The sequence below is a fragment of the Ornithorhynchus anatinus genome, chromosome 1 (assembly GCF_004115215.2).
Source record: "Ornithorhynchus anatinus isolate Pmale09 chromosome 1, mOrnAna1.pri.v4, whole genome shotgun sequence".
Taxonomy (NCBI): domain Eukaryota; kingdom Metazoa; phylum Chordata; class Mammalia; order Monotremata; family Ornithorhynchidae; genus Ornithorhynchus; species Ornithorhynchus anatinus.
Genome location: NC_041728.1, coordinates 87,265,440 through 87,288,050, shown reverse-complemented (window position 1 = coordinate 87,288,050; position 22,611 = coordinate 87,265,440). Strand labels below are relative to the sequence as shown.

At 42.4% G+C, this 22,611-nt stretch overlaps 1 protein-coding gene and 2 non-coding genes across 7 annotated transcripts in view; 1 reads left to right on the top strand and 2 right to left on the bottom strand.

Annotated features, from left to right (window-relative positions):
- LPIN1 (lipin 1) overlaps window positions 1–22,611 on the bottom strand; it is a 144,968-nt gene that overhangs the window by 70,206 nt on the left and 52,151 nt on the right. Inside the window, exon 1 of one of the 5 annotated variants that reach the window (XM_029061217.2) lies at window positions 1,687–1,705. The exons of the other annotated variants lie outside the window; for them this stretch is intronic. The gene's annotated coding sequence lies outside the window, so the exon portion shown is untranslated. Of the gene's footprint in view, window positions 1–1,686; window positions 1,706–22,611 lie in introns of those variants that run through there. 5 annotated transcript variants of the gene reach the window in all.
- LOC114815905 lies at window positions 8,557–8,694 on the bottom strand. Its single transcript, XR_003763702.1, has one exon. It is a non-coding gene; the product is annotated as a small nucleolar RNA SNORA7 (small nucleolar RNA).
- LOC114817696 lies at window positions 8,787–8,924 on the top strand. Its single transcript, XR_003765549.1, has one exon. It is a non-coding gene; the product is annotated as a small nucleolar RNA SNORA7 (small nucleolar RNA).

Here is a 22,611-nt window from a genome sequence, read left to right as displayed (position 1 = left end):
CAGTGAAGAAATATCACAAAAAACTATCTTGTACTTACCTCCACTGAGATGGATCACTTTTCTAAAATTTATTTTACTCTAGTCTACTTAAGTATTAGTTAGCATCCCTACAAGATTTTGTGTAGGAGCCTTAAGGAGCCTAACTCTTAAGGAGAAGCTGACCTTTTTTAAGACTCTTACTGCATCTAATTGTTTTTGACACTTGATATTTTCTAAGCTATTTAAAGAGAAAATCTAGAAGTTTTGCCTGGTGCAAAGAGCCTGGGACTGGGAGTCAGAGGACCTGGGTTCTAATCACAGTGTCTTATATGCTGTGTGACCTTGGGCAAATCACTTACCTACTTTATGCCTCAATTAATTCATCTGTAAAATGGGGATTAAGACTTTGAGCCCCATGTGGAACATATACTGAGTCCAGCCTGATTAGCTTGTATCTACCCCAGTGTCTAATGCAGTGCCTGGCACATAATAAGAATTTAACAAATAATAGTGAAAGGAGCAAAGGCTTGGGAGTCAGAGGATCTGGGTCTTAATCCTGGCTCTGTCACATATCTGCTGTGTGACCCTGACACAAGTCATGTAACTTCTCTGTGTCTCAGTTACCTCATCAGTAAAATGGGGATTATTACTGTGAATCTTTTGTGAGACAGGGACTGTGTCCAATTTTAATATCTTACATTACCCCAGTGCTGAAGCACTGTGGCTTAGTGGAAAGAGCATAGGCTTGAGAGTCAAAGGTTGAGGGTTCTAATCCCGCGTCTGCCACTTGTCTGCTGTGTGAAATTGGGCAAGTCACTTAACTTCTCTGTGCCTCAGTTACTTCATCTGTAAAATGGGGATTAAAAGTGTGAGCCACATGTGGGACAACTATGCTTGGCACGTAGTAAGCACTTAACAAATACCATCCTTATTATTATTATTATCACAGTGCCTGGCGCTATAGCAAGCGGTAAACAAATACCATTAAAATATTTTTTAAAAGGTCTAACCTAGATACCGCTTCGATATTCTATTTTACAGTTTCATTGTTATATTAGGTTTGCAAAAATATCAGTCATTTACTGAGTTCCCAATGAGTGCAAAGCACCATACTAAAATCTTGGAAAAGGAACAAGAAGCAAAGCATGTCTCCTACCCTCAAGGAGCCTATAATCAAATAGGGATGATGGGCATTGAAATGCATCAACAAACAGTAGTGTCAAAAGAAAAACATGGATCAAATAAATCATGCAGCAAATATGCGAGTCAGTACTTCCAGCATGACATAAGATATGACACATATAATTATTTCTGCTGTCTCTACTGTAATAACACCAAGAAAGACAGTAACAGCCTGAAAACCATTCAGGAACACAGATCTCAGATTGCTTAAACCAGGAATAGCCGGAAGACTGGGCAAGATGGGCCTTACAACTACTCCTATACACTACACACTTTTTTGATCACTTTTTAAGAAATGGTATTTGTTATGTTCATTCAATCATATTTATTGAGCGCTTACTGTGGCAGAGAACTGTATTAAGAGCTTGGAAATACAATTCCGCGAGAATAGAGACAATCCCTACCCAACAATGGGCTCACAGTCTAGAAGGGTGCTTATTATGTGCCAGGCACTGTACTAGACCTATTAAGTCCTGCCCAAATTTCTCCACAAATTTCTCTTGGCCAAAAATGAATTACTCTCACCTTGTTTCCACAACATGACAAGGATAGTCTTCCAATTCACAAAATGTTACTTCTCTTCTGGTTTGGGGGGACTCCTGAATTAAATCTCATAGTTGCAAGTTCAGAGGTTCCACTTTTCTGGACTGGTTCTGAACTAAAGATATCAAAGTAAAGGAAACTCTCTGATCTCAAATCAGTAAAAAATACACTAAACGTAATGAAAACTAAACCTTATGCTATCTGCTCTAATATTCACTTCATTGGAACATGAGGTTCCATTGGAAATTGATTATATCCTCAATAGTCAGAAATAGTTAATATGCTACTTCACTAATGTTTTCTGAGTTTATATCATATTAATAATGTATTTTATTCATCTTTAATAGCATCAATTATTCAAATGAAATATTGCAACCTAAATCCATATCAGAATTCTTTCTTTTGAAGGAATCACAATAAACTGTTTGGCAGAGTATTGTAATTTGATTTAGATTTTTTTCATATTTCTACTTCTACCTGTATATATGTCTTTTACTTACTGTCTTCTAATGCTAATTTCTCCTTTTCTAAAGTAGATATTCACTCCATCACCTTGCCCCCTCCTACCTTATCTAACTTCTCTCCTTCTACAACCCAACCCGCATACTTCGCTCCTCTGGTGCTCTCACTGTGCTTAGATCTTACTTCGCTCCTCTGGTGCTTTCTCACTGTGCTTAGATCTCGCTTGTCTTAGCACCGACCCCTGGCCCACGTCCTACTCTGGCCTGGAAGACCCTCCCTCCTCAAATCCCCCAATTATTCTCTGCCCACCAAAAGCCCTTCTGAAGGCACACCTCCTGCAAGAGACTTCCCAGACTAAACCCCACTTTTCCTCATCTCCCACTCCCTTCTGCATCATCCTGAATTGCTCCCTTTGCTCTTCCCCTCTTTCCCCCTCCCAGCCCCACAGCACTTATGTATATATCTGTAATTTTATTTATTTGCATTGCTGTCTATTTGTACTGATGTCTGTTCCCCCCACCATCCCAAGACTGTGAGCTCATTGTAGGCAGGGATTGTCACTCTTTATTGTTGTATTGAACTTTCCCAAGTTCAACTCTGTACACACTACACACTTAATGCGATTGAATGAATGAATGTTCATTTTAATACTTTAAAATCCTGAGAGAAAAGATCTTGAAATCAGAAATAAATATAAAATGTTTTTGATCTCCCTTTCTTTCCAAGAAAGTTGCTTGAACAAAGACATTGGCAAAATTCTTATCACTAAATAATGTCCAAATGTATTTCCACATTCACCTTTACTTCGACCCTTTGGGCATTCATTTGATCCTTTCTCACTTTGCCAATGCTTTTGAAAATCTTAAACATCTCCAGAGAGTCTGCATGGAGCTGGCTGAGGCAAAATCTGGTGGGAGTGACCACCAAACAGTGTACTGAGAATGAACCAGCTGCCATGTTCTTTTAAATCCTCTCGTATTAATAAAATCTCTGCAAAGCTATATTCTATAAATCTAATCCAAGCTATTTATTTCATTAATTAAATCCTTCTAGAGGGATTAAAAAGGCTTAAACTGGTGAGAAGCATGGTAACCATGATCTCCTAATACTAGATTTGATTAGCCGCTTAGAGCTTTCCTAATGTTAACTGTCCAGGCTTCTTTTTTCATGGCTGCAGGGTAATTGGAGGATTCACACAGGTACCACGGGGGTATTTGAGCTATTGGGCAAGAGTGGCAACTACCCCAGGCTTTCCATCCCCTCATCTCCACAGTGCCACAGAGGGCTTAAAAACATCTTTACCAGTTTTGAAGAGGGAAAACATATTCAGAGATAATGGCTTTGAACTTGACTACCTTTTGGCCTTTTACCCTGGAGCTCCCCAAAGTGAGAATATCTCTTCTGAAAAGGCTGGGAAATTTTTCTTTTCTTCCCTCTTCCTGTATTTCTCTTTTGCTCTCATTTAATTTCCCTTTGTCCACTGCTTCCCACTTTCTCCCAGCTCCTGACTTCTCCACTTATCTGCTGTGTGACCTTGGGCAGGTCACTTCAGTTCTCTGGGCCTCAGTTACCTCATCTGTAAAATGGGGATTGAGACTGTGAGTCCCATGTGGGACAGGGACTGTATCCAACCTCATTTGCTTGTATTCACCACATCCCTTAAAACAGTGCCTGAAACAAAGTAAGAACTTTACAAATACCATAATAATAATCTCCTTACACTCTTAGGCTTTTCTCCTAATCAGAATATTCTAAAATGAGAAGTAGTGTGGCCTATAGGAAAAAGCCTGGGCTTAGGAGTCAAAAGGAATTGGGTTCTAAACCCAGCTCTGCCACTTGCCTACTATGTGACCTGGGTTAAGTCACTTAACTTTTCTGTGCCTCAGTGAAATGGGGACTCAATCCACTTTTCTCTGATGAAGACAGTGAGTCCCATATGGAACAGTGACTGTGTCCAATCTGATCAGGTTGTATCTACCTCAGCGTGTAGAACAGTGACTGCTATATAGGAAGTACTGAACAAGTACCATACAAAAATCCCCAATGACGTTCTCAAGAAAATGGAGATTGGATGAGAATGATCTTACTTACCCCTCTACAATTTTTGCCAAAGCCTTTTGGGTGCACTTTGAGTTGTGATTAAAAAACCCTTTCTCAAACTGTAGAGAACATATGAGCAGAATGAAAAAATCTTAGTCTGTACTTGAACCCTGACTTTTCACAATTTCTAAGGCCTAGGTTCACCCAAGGATTCCTGAGGTGAGTTACGATGGCCATCTGACAACCCAGAGCCTGAGCTGCCATGATAAATAGCATATACTAAACGATAGAGCACGGGCCTGGGAGTCTAAAGGACCAGAGTTCTAATCCTGGCTCTGCAACTTCTCTGCTGTGTGACCTTGGGCAAATCACTTAACTTCTCTGGGCCACAGTGACCTCATCTGTAAAATGGGTATTAAGACTGTGAGGTCTATGTGGGACAGGGCCTGTATTAATCTGTTAACCATGTTGGCCTGATTAACTAACCTGTATTTACTCTGGTGCTTAATACAGTGCCTGGCACATAGTAAGCACTTAAAAATACCACAGTTATTATTATAATTATTATTATTATTAGCAGCAGCAGCAGCATCCTCACTATCACCAGTAATAGCTGAGTGTTACTCTATGCACTGTTGGATAGTTTCTGTCTGCTGCACAGTGTTACTGGGACAGAAGGGGCATCCTAGACAGAGGTCCTTAAACCAAGCTAGTAACAGAAGATACCGCTCTTGTTGTGGCTACTAGGATTATCCAGTCCCCTGCCCCAGCGGCTTCTTCACTACACCAGATTGACAGGAAAACATTTGCCAAGAAAGTCTAAACACAAATTCATTTAAACAATTGCTTTCATCAACAATTTCGTATTACTCTGAAATACAGGGGTGCCGTCGGGGAGGATATAGCAGTAAATGTTGGGAAGGATATAGCAGGAAAGATGTTTCTACTGTCTGAATGACTCTTGGAGAGTTTTCACAAATGTGGGCTCCAACAATGACTGCTGGATATTCAGCACCAAGTCATCTCTGAGAGCGAGACAAGCCTGTGTCTGGGTGTTCAACCTGAGCTGTACAATAACATAAAACCGTCTGAGGAGCAGTGGAAAGAACACAGGCTTGGGAGCCATAGGTCATGGGTTCGAATCCCTGCTCTGCCACTCATCAGCTGTGTGACCGTGGGCAAGTCACTTAACTTCTCTGTGCCTCAGTTACCTCATCTGTAAAATGGGGGATTAACTGTGAGCCTCAAGTGGGACAACCTGATTACCCTGTATCTACCCCAGCGCTTAGAACAGTGCTCTGCACATAGTAAGCGCTTAACAAATACCAACATTATTATTAAGAGTATTAACTGTCTTTAAGTAAAACATAAATTACAAATTAACCTGATTTGCCTGCGTCCACCTCAGTGCTCAGTACAATGCCTGGCACATAGTAAGTACTTAACAAATACTATAATTATTATTATTATCCTTACAAAAAGGGAAATGGGTGAAAGAATGACACCTTACTACAGTAAAAAACTGCTCTCTTTGTTTTTGCAAAATACTGTTGTACTTTAAATAGAATTTTCACTCTTGAGGAAATGTGATTGAGATGCTGTTTCAACTTTAAAATTCCTTTCCCAGGAATAACCCTGCAAGGAAGCTTCTTGTTTTCTATACTTCAATCTGGATTTTGTCCCCTTCACTCCGCAGAAAAGCCCTCTCTAAGGTAAACGCCTGACAGTTTCTACTCCATCCTAATCCTCCTAGACTTCTCAGCTGCCTTCGACTGTGGTCCACCACCTTGAAACTTTGTCTAACCTTGGTTTTACTGACACTGTTCTCTCGGTTCTCCTATCTCGCTGAACACCCCTTCTCAGACTCTTCTGTGGGCTGCCTCCCACCCCCTGAGGTGCAGATTACTCAGTGCTCAGTACTGGATTCCCTTCTGTTCTCTATCTACACCCAGTCCCTTGGATAACTCATTCACACCCATGGCTTCAACTACCATCTCTATCCTGATGACTCCCAAATCTACCTCTCCAGCTCTGATCTCTCTCCTTCTCTGCAGCCTCTCATTTTCTCCTGCCTTCAAGAGATCTCCACTTGAATGTCCCAAACTAAAACTAAACACCTCAAATTAAACATGTCCAAAACAGAACTACTTATCTTATCACCCAAATCCTCTCCTTCCCATCTTTTCCATCACTGTAGGCAATACCACTATCTTCCCCATCTCAAAAGCCTGTAACCTTGGCATCCTCTAATCATCTCTCTCATGCAACCCACATACTCAAACTGTCACCAAATTCTACTGGTTCTACCTTCACAACATTACTATTACTGTCCACAGCTCTTCCCCTCCATCCAAACTGCTTCTATACTGATCCAAGCATTTATCATATCCCAACATGATGACTGCATTCGGCTCCTCGCTGACCTCCCTGCCTCCTGTCTCTTCCCATTCCCATATTCTTCACTCTGCTGCCCAGACGATTTTCTAAAGAACAATACAGCCCACCTTTCCCCACTATTCCTGCCCACAACGAGCTCAGATCTTCCCAGTTTGATCATAAGATCTGTGAAGACAGGGATCACGTATGCTAATTATATTGTACTGTCCCGAGTGCTTAGTAGAGTCCTCAAAATACAGAAGGAACTCAAAAAATACTATTACTCTACTGAATTAATTTTAACTTTAACTTCATTGTCCTAACCAAATCAGGAAATTAAATACAAAAATGAGGACTTTATTTCTCAAGCAAGATTTTAAATGAAGCCTACCACATGCAGTACATGCACTACTGAGTGATAATTCTAAAAGTAAAATAAACACCTAGGCTGAATGATACAATACGTAATCTGGAGGAGATCTTAACAGGACTGGACTCCCCCACCAGAACAGATCGGGCAGACTTTCATAAGGCCAGCCGGTAGACTGAACCTCTGAAGGGTGGGCTCTAAAGAAGGCAAACTCACAAGAGAATAACCATTCTTCTTCTCTTCCCCTCATTTCCGATGCATGGTAGCCATCCCCATCCCCCTCCTCCTCCTACTAAAACTGCATCCTTTAAATGCTTTCCTATCCCCAGTCAGGGGCTTCAGGACCAGAACTATAAAGCATCAGAGACACTAAAGGTGAAAACTGAGGTTGACCCTGGGCCAGATAAGATGGCACGCAGGATGGATTTGGTATTTCTCTGCTCGCGGCACCATTTCATAAAGTCAAAATCTGGAGTAGAACCCAGGACACCTAACTCCCAGCCTGATGTCATCAGGATGCTATATTTTTTACCCTTTATCCAGTTTGTTGAAAAAAAAGTTAGTGACACAAAAATCACTGTTAAGAATACCAAAAGCATATGGTCTACCTTACTCTTCTGTTGCCTCTCCTCTAATTTCCCTTTTCCTCCTCATAATCTCTTCTCACCTGATTTCTCCCAGGTTTATCACCTTCTCAGAAGCAGCAATCATGGGCTCTCAGCCACTTTCAGGGTTCCCCAGGCCTATGGTTTTCGCTGTATACATAGTTTATTTGGCATATAAAGGAATGCATACATATCTATGTTTTTGCCTGTAATGCCTGGCTGATTCAGAAAAGTGGTTTACAATCATTTGCATGCCCTTTTGGGACAGTGTTTTTGCTTCCAACCTCTTCCCTTCCCAGTCTATATTTCACTCTGCTGCCCAGATCATTTTTCAAAAAATAATTCGGCACACATCTCCCCACTCCTAAAAAACCTCCAGTCATTGCCCATCCAACGCCACATCAAACAGTCACTCCTTACCACCAGTTTTAAGGTATTCAATAAGCTCTCTAGCTTGACCTAACCTCACCCAGAATACACACTTCACTCCTCTAACACCAGCATGGCCTAGTGGAAAGAGCACAGGCCTGGAGTCAGAGGAGCTGGGTTCTAATTCCAGCTCTGCCACTTGTCTGCTGTGTGACCTTGGGCAAGTTACTTAACTTCTCTGTGCTTCAGTTTCATCTGAAAAATGAGGATTCAATTCTTGTTGCCCCTTGCACTTTGACTGTGAGCCCCAGATGTGACAGGGTCTGTGTCTGACCTGATTAGCATGCATCTACCCCAGTACTTGACATATAGTAAGCGCTTAACAAATACCATCATTATTATTAGTGTTGTCTTATGCTGCCGAGTCAACTCCAACCCATAGCAACGGCTCAGACACATCTCTCCCAAAATGCTCCACCTCCACCTGCAATCATTCTGATAGTGTATCCATACAGCTTTCTTAGTTAAAATAGGGAAGTGGTTGAACATTGCCTCCTTCCGCACAGTAAACTTGAGTCTCTGCCCTCCACTCTCTCCCATGCCGCTGCTGCCCAGCACAGGTGAGTTTTATCTTGTAGCAGATTGACTTCCACTTACTAGCCACTGCCCAAGCTAGGAAAGGAATGGGAATGCCTCAGCTTGACTCTCCCTCTCACAGCCAAGACTGGTAAAGTACTGGAAACTCTCTAGGTGTGATCCTGAGAGGAAGACAAACCTCGACTCTCCCTATATTCAAAGCTTTTCTAAAAGTATATCTTCTGTTATGAGCAACCTCTCATTTCCCCACCCTATCCTCTCTACCTCTCTCAGGGTAGCACCTGGAGAGTTTCCAGTACTCTACCAGTCACGATTACAAGAGGGATAGTCAAGCAGAGACATATCCATTCCATTCCTAGCTTGGCCAGTGGCTAGTGAGTGGAGGGCAATCGGCTACAAGTCAAAACTCCCCTGGGCTAGGCAGCAGAGGCATGGGAGACAGTCGAGGGCAGAGATTCGTTTACTGCGTGGAAAGGAGGCAACAGTAAACCACTTCTGTATTTTTACCAAGAAAATTCTATGGATACGCTAACAGAACGATTGCAAATGGAAGTGGGGCATTCTGGAAGAGATGTGTCTATGGCATCGCTATGGGTCAGACATGATTCGAGAGCATAAGACAACAATAATCCTTTCTATCGTCTGCTTTGCCTATGCACTTGGGTCTGGGTTCCTTAAGCACTTTGATACTCACCCCACTCCCAGCCCCACAGCACTTATTTACATATCCTTATACTCTCCTGCTTTTCCAATCTATAATTTATACTAATGTCTACCTTCTCTAGACTGTCAGCTCCTTGAGGGCAGAGATTGTGTCTATCTACTATATTGTACTGTAGTCTCCCAGTACAGTGTCTGTCACACAAAAAGTGCTTAATAAATAGTATTAGTTGATTGACAGATTGTGTTCACAGTGCTTTCGAATCTGTGGGACTCACACTGGCAGCACTAGTAGTATTAGCTTTTACTGAACACCCACTTAGTGTGGTGCACTGTATTAGATGCTTTGGGAAGTAGAGAATAACTAAAAGGTATTCCCAGCCCACAGTCAACCAATCAATCAATGGTATGTATTGAGTGCTCACTGTGTGCAGAGCACTGTACTGAGTGCTTGGGAGAGTTTATATTCTAAATTGGGGTGGGAGATAAACACAGGGATGTTTACAAACCAGAGTACCTCAAATAAATAATTCAATTCACATATAAACATGAGTGCTTAAGGAGGGTGTGAATAAATTCACAGATGCTTTAATTGGGATAATATGGCAAAAAGTGCTGGGAGATCAACTGAAGAGAGCTTGTTGAAGGAGGAAGGTTTCAAACAAAGGAGGAGAAACTAGGGCTGAATGATGTGGGGAGGGAAGGAGTTCCAAACAGGGGGAACTGCAGAAGAGAGAGGATGGAGACGGGAAAATCATAAATGAGCTAGGTCACTGGCTTAGAAGGAACAAAGACAGTTGGTTGGGGAATAGCAAGTAAAGAGATCAGGTGGAGCCAGATGATGATGGTAATCTTGAAGATAATTTTGAAAATTTTTCATTTAATGCATAAAGGGAGCCCCTCTCCCCCAATATTTTTACTCTTTTTTGGGGGGGTAAAGCCTTTCAGAGACCTCTGGGCATCACCACCATCCTCACTGATTGAGCCTGCTATATGAATTCCATTATACTACATATTCAGGAACGTTCAGTCAAAGTAAAACACAGGCCCTACCCTCAAAAGGTTGGAGGAGGGCAAGGAATTGCAGCTTGATACAGTGCCTAATTTAGATTTTTTTGGGTGGATTTTCTCTGCAAAATCACCAGTCCTTCAGGGAAATTACTCAAGGAGAAACTGGCCCCATAACAAAAATCCCTGATAATTAATATAAAGCATGGGGAAAAAATATATGAAACTTTATGAATAAAGACATTCTTTGTCTAACCACACTAAACTCTCTTTCAGGCTCAGAAAGAGATTATATTTTTTAAAAAAATAAAAACTGTTCATTCATTTCCAAATAAATTTACTAAGGTCTTTAATGTTTGTGGCATTATATTTTGCTATGAGAAGCATAGAGTGCTGTATTCTGGAATACAGAATCATAAAGATTATGAAAATGAGGCATACTGCTCACATGGAACCACCATTCCTAAGAACCCTAGGGGGCTGAAATTCATTCAGCCTGAATTTCTGAATATCTGAAGTGGAAGATTAAAATGAAGGATGTTTATCTATAGGCACAATAATTTCTGAAGATAGCTGCCAAATAACCATAAATTCTCACTTTAACAAAAACGACAGCAATAATAACTGTTGGTGTCCCGCATTCTTAAATTTAGAATGCTCTATGTTTGTTGAATGAGACTTTAGTTGAGGCTTAAAGAGCATTAGCATTCCTTGAAAAATTCTTTCCCTCCCAAGGAATTTGTGGGGGATATGGCCTAAGTAAATTAACATATTTTGATACTGCAATAAATTGACTTCAGCCCACTTATTCCAGCCACTTTAACAATATGTACCAACTTTAAAGATCTAGCCCTCTTTTGCCAACGATACATAATTCATCCTTCTTTTGACCTATGGTAAATAGCAAACCACTTGCACTGAAACAGCCTTCCTAAAACAGTTAATGTATATCATGAGAAAAGAAAGCACCCTTATCAGGAAATCAAAATGCATTTCCTCCTGCATAAACATAACCACCTTTTTGGTCCCTGCACTTTACTGAGTATACTAGGCTATTTCAAATTGATGAAGAATCATAAAAGGCCCTTTTAAAAGACATTCTATTGTTAACAGTAATAACAATTTTTTAAACATCCCATCTTCATTTTGATCCCAAATCCAATAAAGAGAATTAAATCTATTGATATTTGGATCACCTGGAGAGTTATCTTTTGCAAGAAAAACTGTAAGTTCAGTTTCAAAGTGGACTTTTAAAACTTGTCAAATGATGCTCCATCTTTCCTAGGAATCACCAAAAAACTAAAGCACTTTAAATTTTCTTTCCTACTTCAAAAGGGATATTTTGTTCAGTATTACATGTAGTAGAAACTAGCCTATCTTATCAACAAGAATAAAAGTGCATTGGTGGATTTTCCCACTACAATATTCATCACTGCAGCTTCTTCATTAGTGACTGAAAATGCTGAATAATGCTTCTTCTTTCAAGCTAAAACATCCATTTACTAGCTTAGGAAAAAAAATTGAAAATCCTACTTTTTTTAATGGAATCTGTTATGCATTTAATATGTGTCAGGTACTGTACTAAGCAGTGGTATAGATACAGGTTGGACAAAGTCCATGTCCCACATGGAGCTCATGGTCTTAATCTCCATTTTACAGATGAGGTAACTGAGGCACAGAGAAGTTAAGAGATTTGGTTAAGATCACTCAGCTGAGAAGTGATTGAGGCAGAATTCGAACCCAGGTTCTCTGACTCCTGGACTCATGCTCGTTCCACTAGGCCATGCAAATGTTCCTTCTTCAATAGAAACAGGTGAGATATATGTATAAAATAAGTACCCCTCAAAATATGCAGGTTTATACAACTAAGAAATGGATTTTACCAGGCACCTTGCAGAGTTCCCATTTTCTTTCATCTTTGAAGCACATCTAAATTTAAGGGGCCGGCTCACCAAATCTGCATCCTGAAAACGACTGACTTTGTGGACTTTCTGTTTTCAAAATCAAATGTAGAATATCCATAATTTAGAACAAGCCCTTGTATTGCCTAAAAATAATTACACTTATGAGATTTACCCCGTTTCTACAATCTAGTCACAATAAAAAGCATGTTTGAAAAGTGATCAACACATTATGTCATACTAATATATGAAATATATGGGCAGTTTCTGTCAGTTCATTACAGCAGGGACCCAGCACATTAGTGCACTTCAGAAATACCACATTTAAATGCAGAAGATTATGTATTGTTGGTGATATTACTACAGATAAAAGAACATAAAAATGGAAGAAATCTAAAAGATAATAATGTAGAGTTAGTTCCTGAAGCACAAAATACTATATCATTTGCCAAGTACCAAAGAGAATTTGTTATTTTTTAAATGAAAAAAAATATTTTTCCTTAGGAAACAGGAAGCATACTTATCTGTAACATATTCATCCCACTAACTAATTCTAGTCTATCAGTAGTTTAGAAGAAGAGTTAGAAGAACAGAGTAGAAAAATAACATGTTCAGTGCACTCAAGGAGTTTATACTCTACTGGGGAAACCCATCATAAAAATATTTACAACTAAACTAGTCAAAATAAATAATCAAATGTATAATTAAATAAACATATTTACAAGGGTGCTAAGAGTCGGTATAAATAAGGTCATAAGTGTGAGAATTTTTTAATGGTATTTGTTAAGCACTTACAATGTGCCAGTCCCACAGTAATCAGGTTGGACACAGTCCCTGCCCCACATGGGGCTCACAGTCTTAATCCCCAGTATACAGATGAGGTAATTAATGCGCAGAGAAGTTAAGGGACTTGCTCAAGGTCACACAGCAGACAAGTGGCAGAAGGCGGCGTCGACCCCAGGTCCTCTGACTCCCAAACCCGTGCTTTAATCAATAGGCCACCTTGCTTTGACTTCAGGTTTCTGGGAAATGAAGTGGGGAGAGCTTGCTGGAGGCCGTGGGACTTGAGGACTTGCCTGAAGTGGGCAGCGAGAAAGGACTTCTAAACCAGGGAAACAGCTTGAGTCAGGGGATGAAGGCGGGAGTAGAGTGAAGCATGACTGGAAAGGGGTGTAGTCAAGGCAAAGGAGGATGGGTTTTGAAAAGTCACCTTCTCTACTATTTACCAAACAAGTTCAGGGACCCCAATTTCAATCTAAAGGCGACCACTCTTGAGAAATTCTACAATTTCCCTTTCCAATGTGAACCTGACTGCGAGAAAAGGGAAGCAGAGGCAATAATTCTGAAATTCTTTTCTAGGGAACAACAACAACAACAAGTAACAACAACAACAAAAATCCTGCCTTTTGCAAGGAAGACGATCCCTTCTGTGTCACCCTTGCAATTGGATTTGCACTCGTTATTCACACTCCTTCAGCCCCCCCAGAAGGTCTGTACATATCCGTTATTCATTTATATTAATGCCTATCTCCTCCTCTAGACTGTAAGCTCATTGTGGGCAGGGAACATGTCTACCAACTCCATTATAATGTACTCTCCAAAGCACCGAGTACACAGAAAGTGCTCAGTAAATATGATTCATTGATCGATCTTACTAAATATGTAATATCTCAGTAAAGATATATCTATATATCTTTATATACCTTAATATATGTACTTTATGTAAGATATCTTACTAAATATACTAAAAATAATTACTAAATCTTATAGGTTACTATATATGATTTCCAAACCAGAAAGTATGCATGAGTCAATTCTTGAGGGTGAGTTTTTCAGTGACAAAAGTGCCACTTTTGGCAGAATCACAAGCTGTTAAATATGCAGAGAACTTCTGATATAGCACCATTCAGCAGATACCGTTTGTTAATGACACAGAAGAAGGAAAATTCCTGAAAACATAATGGAATTCTCCCATTTCGAGGGAAGCAGCCTACAGCTTCTGCATCTGATCACTCTAGAAAGATATGGGAGCATCGCTGCTTCCTGCAGCCTTTGTCTCTGGCTGGAAGCAGACTAAAAATAGTTTACAATCATTCTGCAAAACAGGGATGCCTTTTCTCACTGAGGCTTAAGGTCCAGAGTGCTTCCCCACATCCCACTTCCAGAACTACACCCCCTGCTCCTCAACCTACATCTGCTGACTGGAAACACAGAATGGGAGGTAGGGGATGAGGACTGGTGAGCCTGGAGCAAGGCAGAAGGATTAGCTGAACCATTAACTAAACCCTGAGGTTTGGAGCCTTAGTTCACTTCTGCCCTCAAGCTAATCCTCTCTCTTCTTTGGGCTGATTATCACCCTTGCAGCTGAAACACTGAAAAATGGTACAGCAACATATTTGACAGCATTCCTGCATACGTTAACACCCAAGGATGGGATTATGGTTTCCACATCTTTCAGAGCTTTCCCTTAACATATGGAACACTGAGGAGATGCCCAAGGGCTTGGAAGGATCATTTTCAAAAAAAAAAATAAGACAAAAGCTGACAATGGAAACTAGCCTGCAAGTCCTTTGTTATCAAATGCAGGAAACATCTTAATTAGTTATGAAACATATGAAAAATTTACTATTCAAGACCACTGTGCTAAAGCCCTGGGCTATACCCAAAATGCAATTCAATCAGAAGCTAACCAGCATCCTTTCGGCTCCGCTCCGAAAATTACGGCAGCCCTAAATTCCCTGAATTGCAACTCAGCTTCAGATCAAAATTCACTACAGTAGCCATTCTTTAGAGCAAAACATGAAGACCTCTATATGCTATTTCTAAACTTTACTCAAGCGTTTGATCCCAACAGAAGGTGTGGGCCCTGGCAACTCTCAGAAAAATTTGGCAGTTCTGGGAAATTTTCCAAGATCCTAAGAATACACCTCAACAGTTTGGCTCATCGGGTGTTCTGACGGGCCCTTTCCCATCAACCCAGAAAAAAAAAACAGGACCCCAACTGTAAAACACTGCCTAAGCTGTTTTTTCTTAGTGAGGTGATAGGGGACCTGGAAGATAGAAGGATCTGGTAAGAACTCATTCTTGATACAATGAAAATATCTTAAAACTGAAAACACTACCCAAGTATTATCAAGAGTCTTTGAGACAATCATCTACGAGTTACCGTTTAATAACTCGACATGCACACATGTCATTTCAGAGTCAAGCCAGTGTAATAGGCTCACTGACCTTATGATTTACAAAAAAAACACAAAGATGACATTTGATATGTATGTAGATACATATCAGGGAAACCTTACATCTCACCTGCATCAGGGAAACCCTATACACAACCAGAGATCTTCACTGAAAAAAACAGGTGAAGGAGAAAACCAAATTAAGAAAGCTAATGTACTCAGCAAAATTGGCAAAGTGTTGGGGAAAAATAGCATTCATTCATTCATTCAATAGTATTTATTGAGTGCTTACTATGTGCAGAGCACTGTACTAAGCGCTTGGAATGAACAAGTCGGCAACAGATAGAGACAGTCCCTGCCGTTTGACAGGCTTACAGTCTAATCGGGGGAGACGGACAGACAAGAACAATGGCAATAAATAGAGTCAAGGGGAAGAACATCTCGTAAAAACAATGGCAACTAAATAGAATCAAGGCGATGTACATTTCATTAACAAAATAAATAGGGTAATGAAAATATATACAGTTGAGCGGACGAGTACAGTGCTGAGGGGATGGGAAGGGAGAGGGGAGGAGCAGAGGGAAATGGGGGGAAAAGAGGGTTAAAATAAAATAAATAAAATAAATAAAATAAATGTTGGTATTTGTTAAGCACTTACTATGTGCCGAGCACTGTTCTAAGCGCTGGGGTAGACACAGGGGAATCAGGTTGTCCCACTTGGGGCTCACAGTTAATCCCCATTTGACAGATGGGGTAACTGAGGCACCGAGAAGTTAAGTGACTTGCCCAAATTCACACAGCTGACAAGTGGCCGAGCCGGGATTCGAACCCATGACCCCTGACTCCAAAGCCCGTGCTCTTTCCACTGAGCCACGCTGCTTCTCTAAGCTGCGGAGAGGTGAAGGGGGGGTGGTAGAGGGAGTAGAGGGAGAAGAGGAGCTCAGTCTGGGAAGGACTCTTGGAGGAGGTGAGTTTTAAGTAGGGTTTTGAAGAGGGGAAGAGAATCAGTTTGGCGGAGGTGAGGAGGGAGGGCGTTCCAGGACCGTGGGAGGACCTGGCCCGGGGGTCGACAGCGGGATAGGAGAGACCGAGGGACGGTGAGGAGGTGGGCGGCGGAGGAGCGGAGCGTGAGGGGTGGGCAGTAGAAAGAGAGAAGGGAGGAGAGGTAGGAAGGGGCAAGGTGATGTAGAGCCTTGAAGCCTAGAGTGAGGAGTTTTAGTTTGGAGCGGAGGTTGATAGGCAACCACTGGAGTTGTTTAAGAAGGGGAGGCATCAAATCCCATGCTAAAGTGAAGGTTTACAAAGCCAAGTTGGTGCTCAACTACTAAACTGCTGTAACATTGGGACCAGGATGAGCCGTATCATCAGCATCATACTTGACATGGTAGGCAGGATCACACCGAAGTCCTGAAATGCAATCGGACTCCCCCAACATTCAAGCCATCCTCAAATCAATGCAGCTCGGCTGACTGAGTGAGCATATAAGGAGGACTGATAGCAAGACAGCTAAGCAGGTGTTGCTCTAGGGTGAGCTCAGACTGGGCACTCGCAACCCCAGAGGACAGACTTACAGTTATCGACATAGTGGTGCCCTGAGTCTCCCGGCTCCACCATTTGTCTGCTGTGTGACCTTGGGTAAGTCACGTCACTTCTCTAGGCCTCAAGTACCTCATCTGTGAAATGGGGACACATTAAGACTGTGAGGCCCATGTGGGACAGGGACTGTGTTCAATCTTATTTGCTTGTATCCACCACAGTGCTTACTACAGTGCCTGGCACATAGTAAGTGCTTAACAAATATCATCATCATTATTATTATTAGCTGAGAGACAATGGCTGTGAGCAGATGTCCTGCAGGCAGCAGCCAGGCAAGGGGCTCTCCACAAACACAAACCAAAGTCCAAACAAGAGGCACGGCAAAATGGCAAATAATTGGGCAAGGAAAGAGATTATCTTTATGGCAGTCACATCCATCTTTGCAATCACCTCCACAACCTACTGTCCTCACTACTAGTAGAGTCAACTTCAGGATCAAAGGATGGTGTACTAGGATGTACTCGTTCTCTCTCACTTGCTACATGGTTGCAAAACATGGTCCCATGACAGACTTCACGTACGCTCATTGAACACTTCCTATTTAATAATAATCATAATAATAATGTTGGTATTTGTTAAGCGCTTACTATGTGCAGAGCACTGTTCTAAGCACTGGGGTAGATACAGGGTAATCAGGTTGTCCCACATGAGGCTCACAGTCTTAATCCTCATTTTACAAATGTGGGCTGAGGCACAGAGACGTGAAGTGATTTACCCACAGTCACACAGCTGACAAGCGGCGGTGCTGGAATTCGAACCCATGACCTCTGACTCCCAAGCCCGTGCTCTTTCCACTGAGCCATGCTGCTTCATGGCAAATGGCAAGATGTGGCTGAGATCCTGGAATTAACAGTTCAGCAGCATTGATTCTAAGTTTTTTGCAATACAGTTTCAACTGGTGAAACAGGAGAGGAGAATGATACCCAAATCTACATCTCAAGCCCTGATCTCTCTCTCTCTCTCTCTGCAGGTTTGCATCTCCTCTTGCCTTCATGACACCTCTATATGGATGCCCTTCCGTCACCCCAAGCTTAACATCTCCAAAACAGTAAGCCCGTCAATGGGCAGGGATTGTCTCTATCTGTTGCCGAATTGTACATTCCAAGCACTTAGTACAGTGCTCTGCACATAGTAAGCGCTCAATAAATACTATTAAATGAATGAACTCCTTATCGTCCCACCCACACCCTGTCCTCCCCCCTGACTTTTCCATCACTGTAGACAGCAACATCAGTCTTCCTGTCCCACAAGCCCGTAACTGTGGCACTATCCTTCACTCCTCTGTCTCATTCAACACACATATTCAATCCATCACTAAACCATATTGGTTCCACCTTCACAACATCGCTAAAATCCTCTCATTCCTCTCCATCCAAACTGCTACCACATTAATATAATCATTCAATATTATTATTTTATTTGTAAGCACTTACTATGTGCCAGGCACTGTACTAAGCACTAGGGTGGATTCAAAGAAATCAGGTTGGACACAGTCCCTGACCCACCCAGAGCTCCGAGTCTCAATCCCCTTTTTACAGATGAGGTAACTGAGGCACAGAGAAGCAGAGTGACTTGCCCAAGATCACACAGCAGAAAAGTGGCAGAGCCAGGATTAGAACCCATGATCTTTTGATTCCCTGCCCCACGCTCTATCCATTATGAGCTGCTCCACTCATCCTATCCTGCCTGGCTTACTGCATCAGCCTCTTTGCTGACTTTCAGGCTCCTGTCTCTCCCCACTCCAGTCCATATTTCACTCTGCTGCCCAGATAATTTTTCTAGAAAAACATTCAGGACATGTCACCTCACTCCTCATAAAACTTCAGTGATTGCCTATCTAACTCCACATCAAACAAAAACTCCTCACCATCGGCTTTAAAGCACCCCACCACCTTGCCCCCTAACTCACCTCCTTCTATAACCCAGCCCGCACACTTCGGTCCTCTAATGCTAACCTTCTCACTGTGCCTCAGTCTTACCTCTCTCTCCACCAATCCCTAGCCCATGACCTGCCTCTAGTCTGGAACGCCCTCCCTCCTCAAATCTGACAATTACTCTCCCTCCATTCAAAACCTTATTGAGGGTGCGCCTCCTCCAAGAGGCCATCCCAGTCCAAACCCCTCCTTTTCTCTTCTCCCACTCCCTTCTGTGTCACCCTGATTTGTTCCCTTTGTTCTTCCCCTCTCCCAGCTCCACAGCACTTATTTGTAATTTATTTTTTTATTTATTTAGTATTATTGTTTATTATTTATTTATTATGTAATTTATTTATTTGTACTGATGTCTGTCTGCCCCCCTCTAGACTGTATAATGACCACTTTGGGCATGGGATGGATCTGTCTACTGTTCTGCTGTACTCTCCCAAGCGCTTAGTACAGGAAATGCTCAATAAATATGACAATGAATGAATGAATGAGAATCTATGACAGCAGAATGTCAAAATGGTTGCTTTATTTCAAACAGCGATGGAGATTCCCCAATTAAACAGGAATATTTTGATGAGTCAGTAAAGGGAAGCTGCAGCTAACACAATATGGCCACAAACCATTGAACAGCTCTATTCATATCACATGATAGGGAAGGGATTGTCAGTCACACATTGGTCTTATCATACAATCATACTTATTGAGTGCTTACTGTGTGCAGAGCATATTTCTAAGCATTTGGGAGAGTACAACAGAGTTGACAGACATGTTCCCAGCCCACAAGGAGCTTATAGTCTAGAGGAGGCAATAGATATTAAAATATATTAGTGATAGGAACATAAGTGCTATAATGCTGAGGATTGGGTGAATATCAAGTCCTTAAAGGGTAAAAATCCAAGTGTAAAGGCCACGCAGAAGGGAGAAGGAGTAGTCGAAAGGAGGGCTTAGTCAGGGAAGACCTCTTGGTGGAGATGTGATTTTAATATGGCTTTGGAGGTGGGGAGAGTGACTATCTGTTGGATATGAAGGGGGATGGAATTCGAGGGCACAGACAGGATATGGGCAAGGGGTTGGTGGTGAGGTAGACGAGATCAAGTTACAATGAGTAGGTTGGCATTAGGGTGAAAGTGCTTAGTACAGTGCTCTGCAAAAAGTAAGTGTTTGATCAATACAATTGAATAAATATGATTATATGAATGAATTAGAGGAGCAAAGTGAGATTGCTGGACTGTAATAGGAATCGGTGAGGCAGAAGGCAAGGTGACAGTGCTTTACATCCATGGTAAAGTGTTTCTGATGCAGAGGTGTATGGGCAACAACTGGAGGTTCTTGAGGAGGGGAGAAACACAGAATGAATTTTCTTTTTAGAAAAATGATCTAGGCAGCAGAATAAAGTATGGCCTGAAGTGGGGAGAGACAGAAGACATGGAGGTCAGGAAGGAGACTGCTGCAGTAGTCAAGGTGGGATAGGATAAGTGCTTGGATCAATGAGATATTAGTTTGGAGGGAGAGGAAAGGGTAGACTTAGCTCAAGAGTCTGTGTCCTCTCCCTCTCTCTCCCTTCCTTTGCAACTGCTCTACCTCCCTCACTTTCCCTGTCTAGACAAAGATACTGACCAGCAGTGACCAAACTGCTGTTCACAAGTCACATGTGGCTAGCTGCCGTAGGCCTGCACACATATTCTACTGCTGCCTCCATGGCAGCAATAATAATAATAATTGTGATATTTGCTAAGTTCTGACCAAGTGCCCAACACTGTATTAAGCACTGGGGTAGATACAAGGTAACCAAATCAGGCACAGTATCGGACCCACATGGGGCTCACAGTCTAAGCATGAGGGAGAACAGATAATGAAATCTCCACTTTACAGATGAGGAAACTGAGGACCAAAAAGGCGAAGTGACCTGCCCAAGGGAACAACGCATGGTAGTGGTGAACCAGAATTAGAATTTAGGTCCTTGGACACCCAGGCCCATGCTCTTTCCACTAGACCACACTGCTTCCCTCCTGTTATAGTGTGTCCATGCTGCTTCGCCTCCTCAACAGCAGCAGGGGCATTCTCACCCTCGTACATTCAGGAAAGGGCACCTCCAGGACTTGACCAGGCTGCCTCTTCTTCACCATTACCCTTCTGCTCCCCTCCCAGACATTCACAGCAGCTCCCCTTTGGTGGTCCTTTGCTTTTGTTTTCTTTATGATATTTGCTAAGCACTTACTACGTGCCTGGAACTGTACAAAGCACAGGGGCAGATATAAGATAATCTGTTGGCTACAGTCACTGTCCCACTTGGGCCTCACAATCTTAAAACTTATTTTACAGATGAGGTGACTGAGGCACAGAAGTTCAGCGACTTGCCTGAGGTCACACAGCTGACATGTGGCAGAGCTGGGATTAGAACCCAGGTCCTTCTGACTCCCAGGCCCGTGCTCTATCCACTAGATCACACTGCTCTTCCATTCATGAGGCTTGGCTCATGAGGCTATTTACTCTCACGGAGGAGGAGAGAACAGAAAGCAAACCTGTGGCTTCTCAAACGGTTAGGTTCTTATTAGTGTCTGTGAGGGTTACTGATAAGGTCAATGCATGGCTCAGTCTCTTTCACCACAAGTGACAATTATGTAGCTCTTCAAAGACAGCTCAAATGTTAACTTTGTTAAAACACAGCGCCTGGAACCATATCAGTTTCTCCATCTTTGGGGAATACTCTCTATTCTGCGAGAGTAACCTCAACTTCTAAATGCCAAGCAGGCTTGATTCTGCTGCTGCCTCCAAACTGTTGCTCCCTATCACATTGTTTGAGGTTTTACTATACTGGGTCTTTAAATCATTTCTTCAACCTACCCTGCTGGCTGTTTCCTCACTTCAGCTTCTGAGAATAATAGCGTTTTGTTTTTTTTTGGAAGTCCACTTTCCTCACTCAGTGAGGCCGTCAGACGACTAGCATTGTTTCAGTGCAGGCAGACAAACTACATTCCCAGACCTCACTGCTCGTGATCCTGTCACGCACTCGATGTTCTCTCTGGCCTGCGGGTAGCATTGCTAGAACCGCTCTAGAAGTCAGATTTGTTTTAGGTCCAATTCTTCTGTGCAGTTTCAGCAGCTAATCTCGTGAGCCCTATCTGGTTATTCTTGGAACCAAATGTGGTTCTTCAGGAAAAAGGGCAGTCACCCCCACAGATAGCACCAAAAGGGCCACGCCATTAGCTTCACCCCCACTGCTTTTGAGACAGGAAGCAGGGGCTCTCCTCAACTTTTCAAACCAGAAACAGCTGAGGTACAGCCAAGATAATAATTGTTGTAACAGCAGTATTGATCAAACTCTTAATAAGTGGCAGGCATTCTGCTAAATTCTGGGGTAGATGGAATGCAGTCGGATAGGACATTCTCCCTATCCCACATGGGGCTTGTTGTCTAAGAGAGAAAGAGCAGGTATTTAATCACCATTTTATGGATTAGGAAGCTGTGGTACACAGATATTCCGTGACTTGCCTAAGTTTACACAGCAGGCAGGTGGCAGAGTGGGGAATAGAATCCAGACCCCCTGACTTCCAGTCCTGGGTTCTTTCAACTAGGTAATGCTGCTGCTAGTAGATCCGCTTGCCCTCTGCCAACAGGATGCACCTCCCTCCGGCCCAGCACAGGGACAAATGGGGTTCCCTCTGTCCTCACCAGATGGCAGGACAAGACGAAGCTGCTATGGCTCCCACCCTCTATGTTCTGTCTGCCCTCTGTCCCCATCAGCAAGCAGCACTGGCACCAAAGCAGGCCAACCACGTAGGGCAGGAAATGATCCTCCTACCCATCAGGGATGTTGGT